Source organism: Petaurus breviceps, unplaced genomic scaffold, assembly GCF_028583685.1.
Source record: "Petaurus breviceps papuanus isolate PSGF00001 unplaced genomic scaffold, PetGlider_PUasm1.0 90977, whole genome shotgun sequence".
Lineage (NCBI taxonomy): Eukaryota > Metazoa > Chordata > Mammalia > Diprotodontia > Petauridae > Petaurus > Petaurus breviceps.
In genome coordinates this window covers 18,612,222-18,629,953 of record NW_027187391.1, presented here as the reverse complement: position 1 = coordinate 18,629,953, position 17,732 = coordinate 18,612,222, and the positions used below count along the sequence as shown (strand labels likewise).

The window sequence follows — 17,732 nt, the reverse complement described above, 5'->3', positions numbered from 1 at the left end:
TTGCTTGACTCTATGTGTTTATATCAATGTTCTTATTTTTCTTGCCTCCATGAGAGCAGGGGGACTTAGCACAGTGCCTGGTACATAGTAGGTGCTTAATAAATGTTTGTTGAATTAAATTGGCATGGGATAAAAAGAGGGAGAAAATGTGGAACTTCTTAAAAATAAAATAAATTGAATTTTAAAAGGAATAAAAGAAATTTGAAGTAGAAATGGGCAAATACAGATGAAAGAAAATTGTTACTTGATGGCAGAATGAAAAAATTATAAACAGCCCAGTTCCCTGTTTCCCATTCAGAGTAAAACCACCATGAAAATAAAAATTATTTATAAAGAATAATAATCACTTATATTGAAAAAAACAAAAGTTATTGCTTTAGAGAATTATTTATAATATGGTATTGATTATCATTTTAGGGGAAGGTCCACTCTGAGATGGAAATACTAAAAAATATACAGAATATTCCTTTATGATACTAGTTGGAATAATTGGATTTTGCTCATATTCATCTTTGGAAGAGCTCAGTGGGAGCTTTTCCTTTAGTGCTATGGACTAGAATCTTCCCAGTGTCAGTCCAAGACAATCATGCTCTAATAATCTGCAGTTTCACATCTTTAATCATCATTTCTTTTTTTAAAATATAGCATAATTCTTTCCTCCATTCTCTTACCTTTGGTGTAAATAATTATAGCTACCCTACTTTAAAAAAGTGTATGGATTAATGAAGCAAATGATTGTAAAGTTCTATACAAATTGTATTATGCTATTACAAATCAGCTCTAAGTTTTGAACTTATCATTATCTGTCTCCTATACAAATTCCACCCTACTTTTCCAAGCCAGGCCCTCTTAATCAGTTGAAGATTTTCCTTTCTATTCTAAAAGTTCCAATGCAATTTTTTTGGGAAGAGTGCTGACTGTTTCATCCCATGATCTAATGTAGCAAGCCCTTCAAATCTCCCCTGTTAACATCAAAACACATTCAATACTTTTAAAAAAGCAGTAGCTGAAATGCAGTTACTTTCTCTTTTTCATTCAAAAGGCCCAATCTAATTTTTTTTAGGAAACAAATAAGCAAGCAAATGGAAACATAAAAATTAATATCCTTAAATGTTGTTTGTTGTTGTCATTGCTGTTCAGTCTTGGATGACTATGTGATCCTGTGGACCATAGCATGCCAATGCTGTCCATAGGGCTTTCTTGGCAAAGATACTAGAGTCATTTGGAATTTCCTTCTCTAGTGGATTAAGGTAAATAGAAGTTAAATGATTTGGCCAGGGTCACCCAGCTAGGAAGTGTCTAAGGCCATACTTGAACTCAGGTCTTCCTAACTCCAGGCCCAGTGCTCTATCCACTGAGCCATTTGGTTGCCTAAATGCTATTTATCCACTAAAAGAAACCCAACCAACTTTCTAGGACTCTAATTTCCCATCTGCAAAGGAATGGATTGGATTAAAGCAGGGACTCTTAATCTTGATACTTACATGGGGTCTGTGTATAAATTTTGGTGGGAGGGGCGATTAGTGAAATTGGATGAAAGATTAATGACATTTTTGTTTTCAGTAACTTCTAGCTGAGATTCAGCCTTATGAATGCAGACAATAGACACTGAGAAAGGGTCTAGAGGCTTCACCAGACTGTCCTGCATAATAATATCTCTAAGAGCCATTCTCAATTCTATGATTATCTGATTTCTTCAAGACTGGATACCTATACTGTGGAAATCATTCTGAACAGATTTTCAGTGACTTCTGTTGCATACATTTAAACATTGCTTTCTAGAGATGGGAAGAAAAAAAATGATTCTTTTGAAAGGATGTATGAAGAAAGATGTTATCTGCATTCAGAGAAAGAACTGATAAATAGAAGTATATATAGAATAATTTGGTGTGTGTGTGTATTTGTGTGTGTGTGTGTGTGTGTGTGTGTATGTGTGTGTAATAGTAGCCATCTGGGGGAGGGAAGAAAAAGAGAAATTTGCATGATAACTTTGTAGTATACTTTGAAGGAATAGCAAGTTGTACATGGTACCATAGATTTGCAGTTTCATGTGCAATTGTTTTTATCATACTTTGTGATGGAAATGCTTGCTTTGATCCATGAATAGAAAACAAAATTAAAAAAAAAAGAAAAAAACACTTGAACTGGCTTTTAAATTTACAATGTCAGTAGCACATCTACTTAAAGTTTTCAAAAACAATGCTGATATAGAAACTGTCAATCCATAAATAAGCATTTATTAAGTGCCTACTGTAGGCAGGACACTGTAGTAGTCACTTGAGATACAAATACAAAGAATGAAACTCTATCTCAAAAAGCTTAGCACCTAATGGATACTTTATCATTGAAGTTCAGTTTCCAAAATAGAGCTCTAAAAAACAATTTTACTTTGTTTAGCCAACAATCCAATGTTTATGTATGTATGTATCTCTCTCTCTCTCTCTCTCTCTCTCTCTCTCTCTCTCTCTCTCTCTCTCTCTCTCTCTCTCTCTCATCTATCTGCCTATCCATGCAGATCTTGAGGCCATACTGTATGGGGATCAGTGCAAGGAATTGGGGATGTTTAGGCTAGAAAAGAAATCTTAGAGGGGACATGAGTCCTTCAAGTGTCTGAAGGACTGGCATTTGGGAGAGGAATGAAGATCTCTCTTTAATTCCAGTTACTTCCCTCTCTTGATTATTTCCTGTTTACCCTGTGCATAATTACTTTGTACATATTTGTTTGCATATTGTCTTTCCCATTCCCAAGGAGTTGTGAGCTCCTTGAGGACAGTGACTGCATTTTGGCTTTCCTTTGATCCGCAGCACTCAGGACAGAGGTTGACACATAGTAGGCACTTAACAAATGCTTATTGACTAACTGAATTATTCTGCTTAGTTCCAGAGAGCAGAACCAAGGGCAATGGGTGGACAGTGTAGCTAGACAAGCACATTTTGGCTCAAAATAAGGAGAAACCGTAACTCTCAGAGCTATCTTAAAGTGAAATGAGCTGCCTCGGGAGTTAGCGAATTTCGTTTCCCCTGAGGTCTTCAAACAAAGGCTGAATGACCTCCTTCCTTAGGGGATATTGCAAAGAGGACTTTCAGTCAGGCTTGGGTGGGACTGGATGCCTTCAGAAGTTTCTTCAACTGTAATTCTGTGGCGCTGTGATTTCTCTGAATGTTCTTTTTTTTCTCTGCCACCCACCTTCATTTCTATGCTACATGCAGAGTTCTCTTTTCTTTTTCTTCCTTTTTAAAAGTTCCTTCTTTTTTTCCTCTGGATAAAGCACCAGGTGAGGCAGTTTATTCTTACATTGGAATCTATCTTTCTTTACTGATTTTCTTCATAGTGTTTCCGGTGTCTTCATACTTAGTTTTGTATTTGCATTCGACATATTCAATTTCGCAAAGATTTCTCACGCAGACAACAGACAAAAAAAAATCTTTTCCATTTTCCTGACCATTTTTCTTCTCAGAGAGGAAAGTGAAAGTACAGAGTGGTTAAAAAGTCAGTGTAAAACCTTAAATTTTAATATCTTCAGATGTACAAATGATAGGACACTGTAAAATGCACACAAAAGCTGATTTTTTTTTTGTTTTAAAGCAATACAATTTTATTTTTTGACTTTCATATAACCACTGTCCTTTGTGAAAACTAATTTTCAGTTGTTGCACAGTAATTTGTGAGATGCATTTGTGGGAAAAAACACCCCAAAACCTAAAACTAGATTGACCAAATTAACAACACTAATATATAAAGAAGTTTTAAGAATTCACCTTTTATACATTATTTACAGCATACTCCTATCATGTGTACATCAAAAATTACTCGTTTAACATTGCATAATGACTTATAACCACTTTGTGTAACAGAATAGGGCTTTGTAACTTATTTGCAAAAGACATTCTCCCACCCCAAACCACCCCCCCCTTCATTAATACTTTAAAAATTATTCATTGTCCATATGCTTTCCTTTTCTCCTGAATACCTTTTTAGTTCCCCTGCCTAGCCCACACTTTCCATTATTTCTTCCTATTCTTAGTTGTTTCATTTATTTATTTGCTTTGCTTGGATTCATCTTTTTCATTTAAAAAGACCTTAAGCAGAAGGCTTTGTACAGACTATCTCCTCACCTCTCCCTAAACCCTATCTTCTATCTTCTTTTGTGGTGACCTGTATCTGTCCATCTAGTATAAATATCCCACTGTACTGTTCTTTTCTGCCCAGATGGCTTGGCATATACACTACTATGTCCTTGCATTTCTGATCTTGAAACTCTTCTGTGGATTGCAATTCCTGCTGAAGGGTTCCAAAATAATTTTTAAAACCTTATCTCAGCAGCCTGGCTTATTTACTCTGACCCTTCTCTGTACCTGGTAGAAGTTTCCTGCTGAGTGACTTCTCTTATTATGTGACAAGGTGGAAAGACTAAGTGGTCAGACATCTAAAGAAAAAAAAAACAGGTCACATTCAAAAGGTATTGGGAACAGCTTTTAGATTAACAAGTGAAGGAACCAACTAGGAGGAATCCCCATCATGAATCTTGTTGTCACAAAAAAAAAGACAAGTTAGAGGAAAGGGTAGAAATAGAGACTGTAAATTTAGCCCAAAGTGATAAAATCATAGAACTTAGGATGCTACAGGTGAAAAAAGGTAGTGTGGAAAGGGAAAGCACAATTTTAAAATGTATTTTGTAAAAGTTGAATTTAACAAAATTATTAGGAAAATTGTGGAAACTTTCTTTTAAGGGGGGGGGAGGAATGAGAAAGAAGAGATACAAACAAGAACTGTTTTTGTTGGTGTTAAGTAAACATTTAGAAGGCTTGCCAAATAATATGCTATTTCCTCATCAATATGCCACTTCTACCACCATACCATCTCTAAGAGAAAAAGTAGCACAGTGTAATGGGAAGGATACTAGCTGCGGACTAAGAGGATTTTGATCCAAATCCCAGTTCTTCCACTAATAAGTATGACCTTGGACAAGTCCCTTGACATCTTTGGGTCTCAATTTCTTCATACTAAAATGAGGAGGAGAGATTAATTGGTCTCTAAGGTCCTTTTCAGTTCTAACTCTGTAAGCCTATGATATTAAAGTAAATTCTACCCTGTCTCTTGATTTCAACCTATAGCCCCCAGCAACTCAATCAAACTATAAACTAATATTTCACAGAACAAATTTAGTAACATGAAAATTTGTACATAATTTATCTTGTTTTTTATTTGGTTGCACTTTTCTCAATTTATTACCCTTTGGTTTTGCACAGTCACATGTCTGTACATTTGTCCTCTGTGAATGGCCATCCATTTTCTAAGGCTGACATCTATACCTGGTAATGTGCCAGGCATGCTGTTCCAAGCAAGGTAAACAGATACAGCTTCTGCCTCCTAGGAGTTTACAATCTAAACTAATCTATAATTATGTCAAAACATCCAATTTCCTGCTCTGACAGGGTGACAGACCTTGGAGATAAGAAATCAATAGATATAATATTTACCCCCTGAAGATCAAATTCATTAATCCACCAAATGGATACAGACAATGGCAGCTTCCCTCAGACCCTGTGAACTTGCCTGGGTATTTACACAAATAGAACATTGAGACATGGCATCTCAAATGATGAGTATAAGAGGAGGAAGGATAATTTCAGTCTCATTTGCATTTCTGCTATGCCAAGGGACAAGAGTGGCAATTAGTACTGACTCTGATTAGATTTTCTTCATAATGTGGATATGTTCTGTCTACAGGCTCTAGGCTAAAATTACCAAGTCATTTCAAGTAAACCTTAATTTCCTTATAAGTTTGTTTTTCATATCTAGTTAAAGTAGACACTGAAACTTTACCTATGTGGAACCCCCACCCCCACAACTGGTTAAATCATTATAAAAATGATAGTAATTTTTTTCTTAATTAACTAGATTGTAATCTTTCTGAGGACCAGAAACATATCTTCTGTCATCTTGGTACCACTCACACACTCACAGTGCCTTAGTTATGGTTGTCACTAAAGTCAATATTTGTTGAATCAAATGGAATCATCATAAACAGCGTTTTTAAAAATAATTAATGTATCCTGTACAATACTCAAATGCACACACACACACACACCTTTAGTTTACCCTTTATTAATAAAAATTTGTTCTTTCAATGTGGCACAGATCTCATGAAGATTATAAGACTAGCAGGCAAAGAAGGAAAGACAGATTCTCTCTTCTCACATTATTACCTGGTATGCCATACCTTTACACCGAGAGCTCCCAGAGCCATAGGTTGTAGGTGGGAAAAGATTAGGGTAGACTCACTTCTCTGCATCAAAATAAAGTGTTTTTTTTTATTTATAAAGAGTCTTAGAATTGATAGCCTTAGAGTAGAGAGTGACATTAGAAATTACCTAGTGCAATTTCTGACCTAATGGAATGGATTACTACTGGAATGGATTACTTGTATGGCATCCTTCCCTAAGAATCATTTAGTCCATATCTGAACAGTTCTAAAGTATAATGTAGCCTAGTTCAAAGATTTTAAATAACACATCACAGTATGCCCCCAAATTACTTACAGAGTCAAGGAAACATTCTCTAGTTTACCTAGATTCTGCTTATCCATGTCATCTATCCATATACTACAGAGACAACATGCCCTAATGGAAAGAGCATTACTGGTTTGGAGTAAGGACACTTGGGTTCAATATCAATTCTAAACTCCATTAATGGCTTTAGAATTTTATTCACCTGTGTTATCATAAACAAATCACTTAACTTCTCTGAACCTCAATGTTCTGATCAGAAAAAAGGAGATAAGACATATATTTTCCTCAGGTTGATTTATTGTTGAGGAAAAAGGTACTTTATAAAACTTTAAAGGCAATATGAATACAAACTGTTATTATTACTATGGGTTGGTTAGACTAGGAAGCATCAGGCATTTAGTCATTATTAGCATTTTCAAAATCATCATAGTCAATTGTGAAATACCATTCTTGAACACTTAGCTCTGTGGGAGGTACTGTGCTAAGTCCCAGGATAAGTATTGTAATTAGACAATTCAATACATGTTTATTGGAGATGGTTGAGTCAAGGGAGGGTCTCACTTAAAGTCTCCCACAAACTAAGGTATTTACATAGTCTGTTTGTACATTTGTCCTTATCTGTGAATGCCCATACCTATAAAAATGACCCTAAACAAATTCTACAGCAGCAGAACAAACAAAAATACAGAGTGAAACAAATTTCCAGCCCAAGAAAACCTGGAAGGTTGACAGGAATGGTCTGTTGCACTCAGATGGGAGAGGAACTCAGTCCATTGCAAGCCATGCCAGCACAAACCAGATCTCAGTGAACCCAGAGCATTCCTCAGGGGACTGAATCACAGGCAACTGTGGTGATTTCCAGACTTTTCCACCCACAAATGCCAAAGACAATTTAGAAGATCAGTCGGAAAGGTCTGTCAGACCCAGGTGAGAGAGGAGTGCAGTTCAGTTCTGGCCCCAGCACAGTCCCTGAAGGGCAGTAGTGGCAATGCCAGCAGTGGTAGTAGCTTCTGGAACTCTCAGCCCACAGATGGTAAGGGGATAAAACAACTGATCAGAAGGAAATGACAGGGGTCTCTTTGCTAGCACTGAGGTGGGATTCTGTTGCTTTGCCCATACTTAGACCTGGGTAGCATTCCTGGGGTGAAGAGAAGCACTGGCATAGCAGAGCTTGTGGCAGCAGTGGAGAGGGAAACCTCCTCACAATTCTAGAGCAGAAAAGAGTACTTCTAACCACTCAAAGATCAGAGTATAGGGCAGGAGATGAGCAAGCACCTCTTCTTTAATCATACCACTTTTGAAAAAACTGAAAATTTACAGATCCCTAGGAGTATATCTGAAAACAACTGCACAAAACTGCTAAAGCTTGGGACAGTACACCCTCTACAATGGAAGCAGAACCCTACCTTAACAAAGAGTTACAAAAGACAAATAATTGACTGGGAAAATGAACAAACAGCATGTGAAAAAACTCAGACTATAGAAACTTACTTTGGCAACAAGGAAGATCAAAACATACACTCAGAAGACAACAGAGTTAAAGCTCCTACATCCAAAGCCTCCAAGAAAAATATGAAGTAGTCTCAGGTCATGAAGGCATTCAAAAGGGATTTTAAAAATCAAGTAAGAGAAGTAGAGGAAAAAATTGGAAAGAGAAATGAGAGTTATGCAAGAAAATAATGAAAAGCAAGTCAACAGCTTGCTAAAGGATACCCCCCCCCCCCCCCCCAAATAGTGAAGAAAATAACACCTTAATAAATAAACCCAAATGGCAAAAGAAGTGCAAAGATCTAGTGAGGAAAAGAATGCTTAAAAAGCAGAAATGATCAAATGGAAAAGGAGGTCCAAAAGCTCACTGAAAAAAATAATTCCTTAAAAATTAGAATGGAGCAAATGGAAGGTAATGACTCTATGAAAAATCAAGAAATTATAAAACAAAATCAAAGGAATGAAAAAAAATAGAAGACAATGTGAAATATCTCATTGGAAAAACAACTGACCTGGAAAATATATGTAGGAGAGAGAATTTAAAAGTTATTGGACTACCTAAAAACCATGATAAAAAAAAGAGCCTACACATCATCTTTCAAGAAGATATCAAGGAAAACTGTCCTGATATTCTAGAAGCAGAGGATAATTGGTTCATGGTTGTTGTCCTTAATTCTTGAAGAGGACCTAAATGACATCTCTATGCTAGAGTCACATTTCAGTGTGTCTGACTGTGATTGATCAAACCAATATTAGCTCAGAATTCTCTACCACAGGTTGGGCTCAAAAGTTCATGTGAATATTTTGGGTGGATACTCTAAATTTGTGCATACTGCATTTCCTTTGAGCTGTTTCAATTCTGCTTTGTTCATAGAGCACAGCAACTTCTCTGATGAACCAGAGGGTAAAACAGAAATTTAAAGAATCTACCCATCACCTCTTTCTTTTTTTTGAGGGGGAAATGCAAGGCAATTAGGGTTAAGTCACTTGCCCAAGGTCACACAGTTAGCAAGTGTGTCAAAAGGCCAAATCTGAGCTCAGGTCCTTCTGACTCCAGGGCCAGTACTCTACTCACTGTGCCACTTAGCTGCCCCAAAACTATTACCTCTTGAAAGAGACCCCAAAAGGAAACTCCTAGGAATATTGTAGCCAAATTTCAGAGTTTCCAGGTTAAGGAGGAAATATTACAAGCAGCTAGAAAGAAACAATTCATATATTGTGGAAACACAATCAGGATAACACAAGGTTTAGCAGCTTCTACATTAAAGGATCAGAGGGCTTAGAATATGATATTCCAGAAGTCAAAAGAGCTAGGATTAAAACCAAGAATCACCTACCCAGCAAAACTGAGTATAATCAGTGAGGGAGGAAAATTGACAGTCAATGACTTCGACATTCAATTAATGCCTCCTTGAGAAAAAAGAGAGCTAAAGAGAAAAATTGCCTTTCAAATATAAAACTCAAGAAAAGTGTGAAAGGGGTAAGAAAAGAATGTACTGGAGGAGAAAGGGAGAGTTAGAAAGGGGTAAATTATCTCACATAAAAGAGGCAAGAAAAAACTTTTACAGTGGAGGGGAAGGAGAAGGTGAGAGGGAATGAGTGAACCTTACTTTCATCAGATTTGGCTTAAGGAGGGAATAGTACACACTCAATTGTGTATGGAAATTTATCTTACACTACAGGAAAGTAGTGGGGAAGAGGATAAGAGGGGCCATGATAGAAGGGAGGACAGATTGATGGAGGGTGTGATCTGAAGCAAATACTTTTTAGGAGGGACAGGGTCAAAGGAGAGAATAAAATAAATGGGGGATAGGATAGGATGGAAGAAAATATAGTTAGTCTTTCACAACATGAATTTTGCATGACTATTAATGTATAACCTATATGGAATTGCTTGCCTTCTCAATATGTGGGGAGGAGGGAAGGGAGAGAATTTGGAACTCAAAGTTTTAAAAATGAATGTTTACATGCAATTGGGAAATAAGATATATAAGCAATAGGGTATAAAAATCTATGTTAGCACTGTGCTATGTAGTTTATAGTGATCTCATTTGGTCCTTACAACAACCCTGGGAAGCAGGCTAGATTATTAACCTATTTTACAAATGAGGAAATAGAAGTAAAAAGAGGTTAAGGGACTTGCTCAGGGTCACACAGCTAATAAATGCCTAAGGTCAAGTTTGAACTCAGGTCTTCTTGACTCCAGGCCTTGCACTCTATCCAGGTGACATCTAGGTATACCTTCTAGATGACAATTAATATAGGAAGAATCAGAAGTAATACTGTGGTTGGGGTATATTATAAATCATATGGAAAGAAGAAAGAACTGAGTGATGAGATTTTAGGGGTAGGTCAGAAATTTGGAATGGAGATTGGATATATTAGTGCAATGGGTAAATGGGTGTGTGTTGTTGGATGCTAGGCTAAAAGCAGGGTTGACAGTTATCTTTCCCCATCTTCCTTTCTAGCCCCCCCCTTCTTCCTATTTCTTCATCCCTCTCTTCCTCTCCTATATCCCTATCCCTTCTCCCTCTTTTCTCCTTCCTTCCCTTTCCCTATCTCCCTTCCAATCTTACTCTGCCTCCCTCCTCTCTTTTTTTCCAATGGCAGAAAGTTATATTCTGAAATATAACCAGAAATTATTTTTAAAAATAAAAAAAAATTGTCTTTATATAGCCCCTATTTTCCATGTCCCTCTTCCCAAGTTATGTACATAGATTCTGGTAATGGGTATGTGGTTCAATAATAGAAACAAATAGCAAAGAAAATACAAATAAGCATTAAAAAAGAATCAACACTTCAAGTAGAAGGCTGAAATAATTTTGCCATTGGTATTGCTCTTTCTTCACCAAACTTTTCCTCTTCTCAAGGAGGGAAGGGATAGGGATTAGTATATAAAATATTATAGAAAATGTCCTTAGCATAGCTCCTGGGAGAAGCAGCAAAATAAAGAAGCTATATATATTGGACTCTGTGCTCACCATCTTAATTGGTTGAGCCAAACACCTTGGGGGCATCTAACTGCTCTCAATCTCCACACTTATCTTGGTTTTCTCCTGTTAAAAATTATCATAGTGTACTCAATTTGAAGGACAATTTATTTCATGGAGAAATCAGAAGGACAGTGGAAACAAAAAAGAGTTTTACCCTCAACGATTCATTCAGCATCATTATGCTACTTAGTCCTCAATCACTGATCCTACTACTTTAATTTTTCCTATTGAATCCAATATGGCTATAATGCCCTTTTTCTTGTCCTTACCATTCATTATAAGCCTAAACACATTCTAAGTTTTAGTATTCCAGACAGTCTCTTCACCAAATCCACTCTTTTGCATTCCTTTTCAGTTACCTAGCCATTCTTCTAACTTTTCTTCTTTCATGACCTTTAAAAATATGAATGGATCAATGAATTTCCTGTGAATCTCAATTGATCTTTTTTTGGCACTTATCTCTTTTCTTCCTCATCAACATAGCCAATGAGACATATTGCATTTAGTGAGATGAACAAAAGTGGTTTTGATTTCCAAAAAAGATAAAAAAAGGAGGAATCTTCAAACTAAAGGCAAGATTTTTTGTTATAGCAAAGAACTATAAAAGAGTGGCCATCATTTGAGGAATGAATGAACAGATTATGATATATGAATATAATGGAATATTATGAGGATATTAAAATAGAAAAGGATTGGTTTCAGAGAAATCTGGGAAGACTTATATGAACTAATTCAAAGTGGAATGAGCAGAACCAGGAGAACACGATATTGGGAAATGGAGAATATGATATTGGGGGGAATAAAAACTTTGAAAGATGTAAGAACGCTGGTCAGTGACATGATGGACCACAACTTCAGAGTACTAATGATGAAGCATGCTACCTACCTACTGTCAGAGAGATGATGCACTGAAGATGAAGAATAAGATGCATATTTTGTATATCATGGACAATGTGGGAGGTTTTATTCTCCATATTTGTTAAAAGAGTTTTCTTCTTTTTCTTTTTTTTCCCCATTTGAAGAAGAAATTGGAAGGAAATGAGGTAGGGATAGCATTGGCAAAAGAAAGAAAGAAAAAAAATGAAGGGAAAAAGGAAAGAAGAAAGGAAGACAGGAAAAATAAGGGAAAAAGGAAGAAAAAGAGTAAATATTTTTAATTGTAGGGAGGGCAGGTCAGAAAAAAATTATAAATAAGTAGACAGACAGCTGTTACATTTTGAATTAATCATATTCTTTTTTTTCCTTTTTTTTTGGAGGGAGCAGGGCAATTGGTGTTAAGTGACTTGCCCAAGGTCACACGGTTAGTAAGTGTTAAGTGTCTGAGGCCAAATTTGAACGCAGGTCCTCCTGACTCCAGGCCCAGTGCTCTACTCATTGCACTACCTAGGCACCCTGAATTATCATATTCTTAAAAAGAAAAGCAAGTTCCATATAATAGATATACACAATTTCATGTACAATCCTCCTTTTCTTTTCTTTGTGTATGGAAATGTTTATTTGGAATTAAATCCAGAATTAAAAAAAATTAAATCATGGTTATTGAGATATATTACATGTATTGAGAAGAGCAAAAGTAGTCTTGATTTGCACCCCAAAAAAGAGAAAAAAGAGGAATCTTCAGACTAAAAGCTTATATATTTTTTGTAATTTCTGGCTAAATTCTAGGACATGTTATTGAAGGGATAATCTGTGAGCTTTTGGAAAAAGAAGAGTTGATCTTATTAAAAATAATTTTTATTGTAGATTTTGTTTTTACATCACCTAAATTTCCTCATCTCCCTTACCCCTTCATGAGATCTATCGTATACAACAAAGAATTTTTTAAAGGAAGAAGAGAAAAATAGTCAAGACAAATCAATCAAAACATCAAAAAAAATTCAAAATAGTGGTAATATTCCTCAACTATTAACTTCCCACTTCAGCAAATGTGTGGGAAGCAGGGGTTTAGAAGATTTGATCTTTATGGGACTAAACAAAAAAGTCATACAAAACTAATCTCATTCTTTTTTTTTTTTAAGTTTAATAGTCTCACTCATGGGAATGCTATAGAAATACTATGCAAGAATTTTAGCAAGGTATTTGACAGAACTGTTAATAATACCCTTGTGCATAAAAAAGAATGATCTGAGCTAGGTCATTTGACAGCTGGACTTGGAACTTGTTGAATTAGAGGAATCAAAGAACACTGATAGTGATTAATGGAATAATGTCAACTCTTAGGGACATCTCTAATCGAGTGTCCCATAAACCTGTCCTTGACTCTGTGCTGTTTGATATTTTAATCATTGGCTTTGATGAAGGGAGAGATGGCATGCTTATAAAGTTCACAGATGGCACAAGGCTGGCGGTGGTAGCTAATATGATTGATGATATAGCAGGGATCCAAAAATTGTCTAAACAGGGTAGAACACTGGGCCAAATCTTAGCAGATGAAATTAAATTGTGATAAATGTTAAATCTGCATTTTTGTATTTTCTTTAAAGTTGACTGTACAAATACAGGACAAAGGGGGGCATGGCAAGATAAATGTTTAAGTAAAAGAATTCCATTTTATTCTAGTGCAATGGGTAGAAGTTGCAAAAAGTTAAATTTAAGCATAACATGTAGAAAAACTTCCTAAAATTTAGAGCTGTCCAAAAATGGAATGGGGTGCCTCTTGACTTAATGACTTAATAGCTAAAGGTCTTCAGGTAATGTCTGTAAATGTTTAAGAGAGAGTTCTTTTTCAGGTAAGTATTGGATAAGATCATGTCTCAGATCCCTTCCAACTCAGAAATCATATGTGTGGGTCTGGTAACATGCAGATAGAACTTGAAGTTGGAATTGAAAGAAAGGTAGGATTTAAGAATATCAAGGAGTAGGAAGGAGAGAATTTCAGATGTGGAAATGTCCAGGGTCATGTTAGGGGACACTAAGTTAACCAGATTGGATAGAGTAAAGGGTTTGTGTAGGGAAGTCATTAGGAAAGACATATAGGTGCTACATTTTGATTAATCTTGAATGTCAGAACTGGGAGTTTGAACTTCCTCCTATGAGCAAGTGAAGCAATTGAAGGTTTTCGATTGGGTGTGATATTTGCCAAGTGGTGAAATGAAGAGGATTACTTTGTTAATGGTGTTCAGGTTAGAGATTCAAGAGAGGAAACTGTAAGAGAAAGAATGATACACTAGAAAGAGTGCTGAATTTGGAGTCAGAGGTCCTGGATCCAAATTCTGGCTCTGCTACTTGGTCCCTTTTTGACCTTGGATTTTCTACCTTTGCCTTTAGTACTTTAACTCTCTAGGATGTAGTTCTGTACCTATAAAATGAAGAACTGAACTATTTCCTTGCTGATGTCTTTTTAGCTTTCAATATAAGATCTTCTTTAATTAGGTTATGGCAGTAATGAGGTAATTAGGATGTGGTCAACACCAAATGAGATGGATGTTATAGACAGTATGGATTTCTTGATATCTCAATGAATATAGGGGTAGAGGGCGGAGAAATAAAGACTAGTCTTGAGAGTTGAACCTTGGTAACTGAGAGAATAACATTACTACTATTAGAAAAAGAAAAGAGGGAAAGGAATTGATTTTTAGAGAAAGGCGACTGCTTTGGGAATTTTCAAATTTTAGGTCATTTGCAAAAATACAAGTGAAAATAGGCAGCTAACAATGGGGAGTATAGACTAAAGTTAACTAAAGAATCCCAAGCTAGTCAATAAGAATGGTGAAATGTTTGACTAGAAGTAATATTTGAAGCCATGAATATGACTGAAATCTTCAAGGAATGTATCTTTACATAAATAGTTGTTGTTTGCCATTCATTCTGGAAGAGGACTAATGACATCACCAGGGTGATGTCTTGACTTGCATATGAATGGGATTTAAGTGAGGTAGTACTGCACAAAGTCATCAGCCTCACTTTCTTCTCCAGAGTCATTGGAGTCCAGTGGCGAGACAAAATGGCCCAGGATGCAGTAGTTGACCTTGGCCTTTTAAAATCAAGCTTTTCCCCCAGGTCTTAGTTTGTCTGAGGCAACACTCATTTAATGACTAGAGGCTATGTAAGAATTGAGACTAAAGATGGTCTATTTTACCATCTCAAAAGAATCATGGAGTGGGGTGGGGGTGGGAGGGAAAGTTTAGGGGAGAAGACCCTTAGAGTTTTTTGCCAGAACAGAAAACAATTACTACTTACTCTCACTCATTGCCAGCCATACCCAAACAAAATTCAGCAGAGGCTTGGGTTAGGGCCTACATGAGTAGATAAATTGATCTCAATGGAGAGTGCTAAATCTTGGACTTCTCTCCCTGTGAAATCACCTTATATTTATTTTGTATATATCTTTGTACATACCTGTCTACCCCAATTGAATGTATGTGTCAACCCCTTTGGCAAGAGATTGTTTAAATTTTCTTTGTATATTCTCAGAGCCTAGCACATTGACTAGCACACAGTGATTAATTATTGTTGACTGGTTGCCAAATCCAGATTATGGCAGACATTGTCTACTGGTTTCCATGTGGTTCTTCTTTTTTCAAGGAGTTCAGTTCCTGACTAACTCTCTTCCTCTCCTCAACACCCTTGTCTATATAGAAAGGAGATTCACTATTAATGTTGATGCTTCCTCAATGTAGTGGCAACCACACTAGCATACCCCGGATGACTGTCAGCACAGATTCTTAGATCTGCTTTACTAGGAAATATAGCTGTTTAAGGGGACAACAATCTTTTACAATTACAATCACTAGTTCAAGGAAAAGGTTAGCACCCTGAACTTCAGAGAAAATACAAACAGAAAATACAAGCAGAGAAAAAAAAGACCAACAGATAGGACTCTGACCACCTGAATCAATTATAGATTTTACATACATCCTTGGATTGAGAGCCTTTACATCTGAGCAGTTGGGGAGCTCTGAACATATGATCTCTCAGAATTTCAACCAGAGAATCATAAGATCCTTTTCATAAGTGAGCCCGCAAAGCAAAATACCAACTCAGAGTATATATACAGTTCTCAGAGCCAGAAGGCATCACAACTCTCATGACTCATTTCCTAATTAGAAATTAGCAAAAGGAATGAAAGCCATCCTACAAACCAGTCTCCCTTAAGCAAGCTTCCCTTAATAGGCTCCAGGTGAAGCCTATTAATGGGCAGGGAAAATCTTAAATCTTAACATTACACTCAAATACCCTAGTCTATCAGTTCTTCACCCTATTTAACTCCCATCTTTCACTCTAACTCAGTGATGGTCACATTCTACATTTCACCATCATCCACGATATTCCATTTCCATGATCAAGATCTGTATTATTTCTCTATCTCATCAAAAGCACCCATCGTTCCTTCCCTCCCCATACCTTGCCCTTCCTAAACATATTCTTGTTCCTCATTGTGATATCTAGTCACTCTATCCATTAGTAATGTCTTTTAGGTCATTATTCTTGCTTTCACTTCATATTTCTCCATATGCATTCTTTACCAATGAGTCAGTGAGTCAAAAAACACCGACTTTTAACAGGTGCTGAGCCAAGTGCTGTGGATACAAAGAAAGGCAAAGGACAACCCTTGAGCTCAAGGAGTTCACAATCGAATAGGGGAGAAAAAAATGCAAGATGGCGTACAAACAAGATCTGTCTCGTGTATATATGTATGATACATTAGAGATGATGGATGGAAAGAAGGCACTGGGGGAATTCAGGGAAAGGTGAAGCTTTAGCTGAGACTGGAAGAAAGCCAGGGAAGCTAGAAGGCAAAAGTAATGAGGGAGAGAGCTCAAGGAATATGATACTATCCAGTGAAAATGCCTGGAATTGGAAGATGGAGTGTCTTTTGTGTGGAATAGCAAGGAGGTCAGTGTCAGTGGATCACAGAATACATGGACTAGGGGAGGTAGACTGAAAAGATAAGAAGGGGCTATGTTCCAATACTCAACCATTTACCAATTGCTTCCAAGGGGATATCAAAATCAAAGAGCCCCAGGAGTAGCAGTGTCCCCACAGGCTGCTGGTCCTGCTTCCATCCTTCTCCTATAAATATCTTAAGGGAACAGTCCCTGTGGAGATGTGACTTTGCATTGGCTTCTGCGGGAGCTGTAGTCCCTACCTACTTAGCAGCAACAGCTCCGGAAATAGGGAAAAGAAAGTTTGGCATTGTCAGATGGTTCTACATCCGAAATTGATGTAGTTTTATCAATGGAAATAACTTTAAAGAAGCTACGTTATAATGTGCTTTGTAGCTGCACACCCTGGGGCCTTTTCATCAGACTTGAAGTTACAGCTTCTTTCTGTGTTGTCTCTCTCGTTAGCACATGAGTTCCCTGAGAGCAGGTACCATCTCCACTTTCTATTTCTATCTCCAATGCTAATCAAGGTTCTTTGCACATTGTTAATGTTTAATAAATGTTTCATTTATTCATTCATTTATTCTATTAACCAATTCAACTCCACATTGTCCTCTACCCTTGAATCACTTTTCCACTTTCCTATTAGTTGTCAAATACCAACCCTGTATTACTCTCATGATTTGCTTTTTAATTTTTTGTTCCAGACAACCAAGCTAAAGAAAGTCACACAAACAAGCAGACTGGATTCACTATAAATTAATATTGTTTTATTCCAACTGAGTTCTTTTTGCAGCATGGCTATCGTTTTAATTCTTCTCAATGATTCTCTATCCTATTCCTCATAGCAACTGTACTAAACCTATTTCCTTCCTTCCTTCCTTCCTTCCTTCCTTCCTTCCTTCCTTCCTTC

At 36.7% G+C, this 17,732-nt stretch overlaps 1 long non-coding RNA gene across 1 annotated transcript in view; it reads left to right on the top strand.

The window, feature by feature from the left end:
* The window catches only part of LOC138153092 (uncharacterized), a 378,103-nt gene that overhangs the window by 188,659 nt on the left and 171,712 nt on the right, over positions 1-17,732 (top strand). The gene's annotated exons all lie outside the window — the stretch shown is intronic.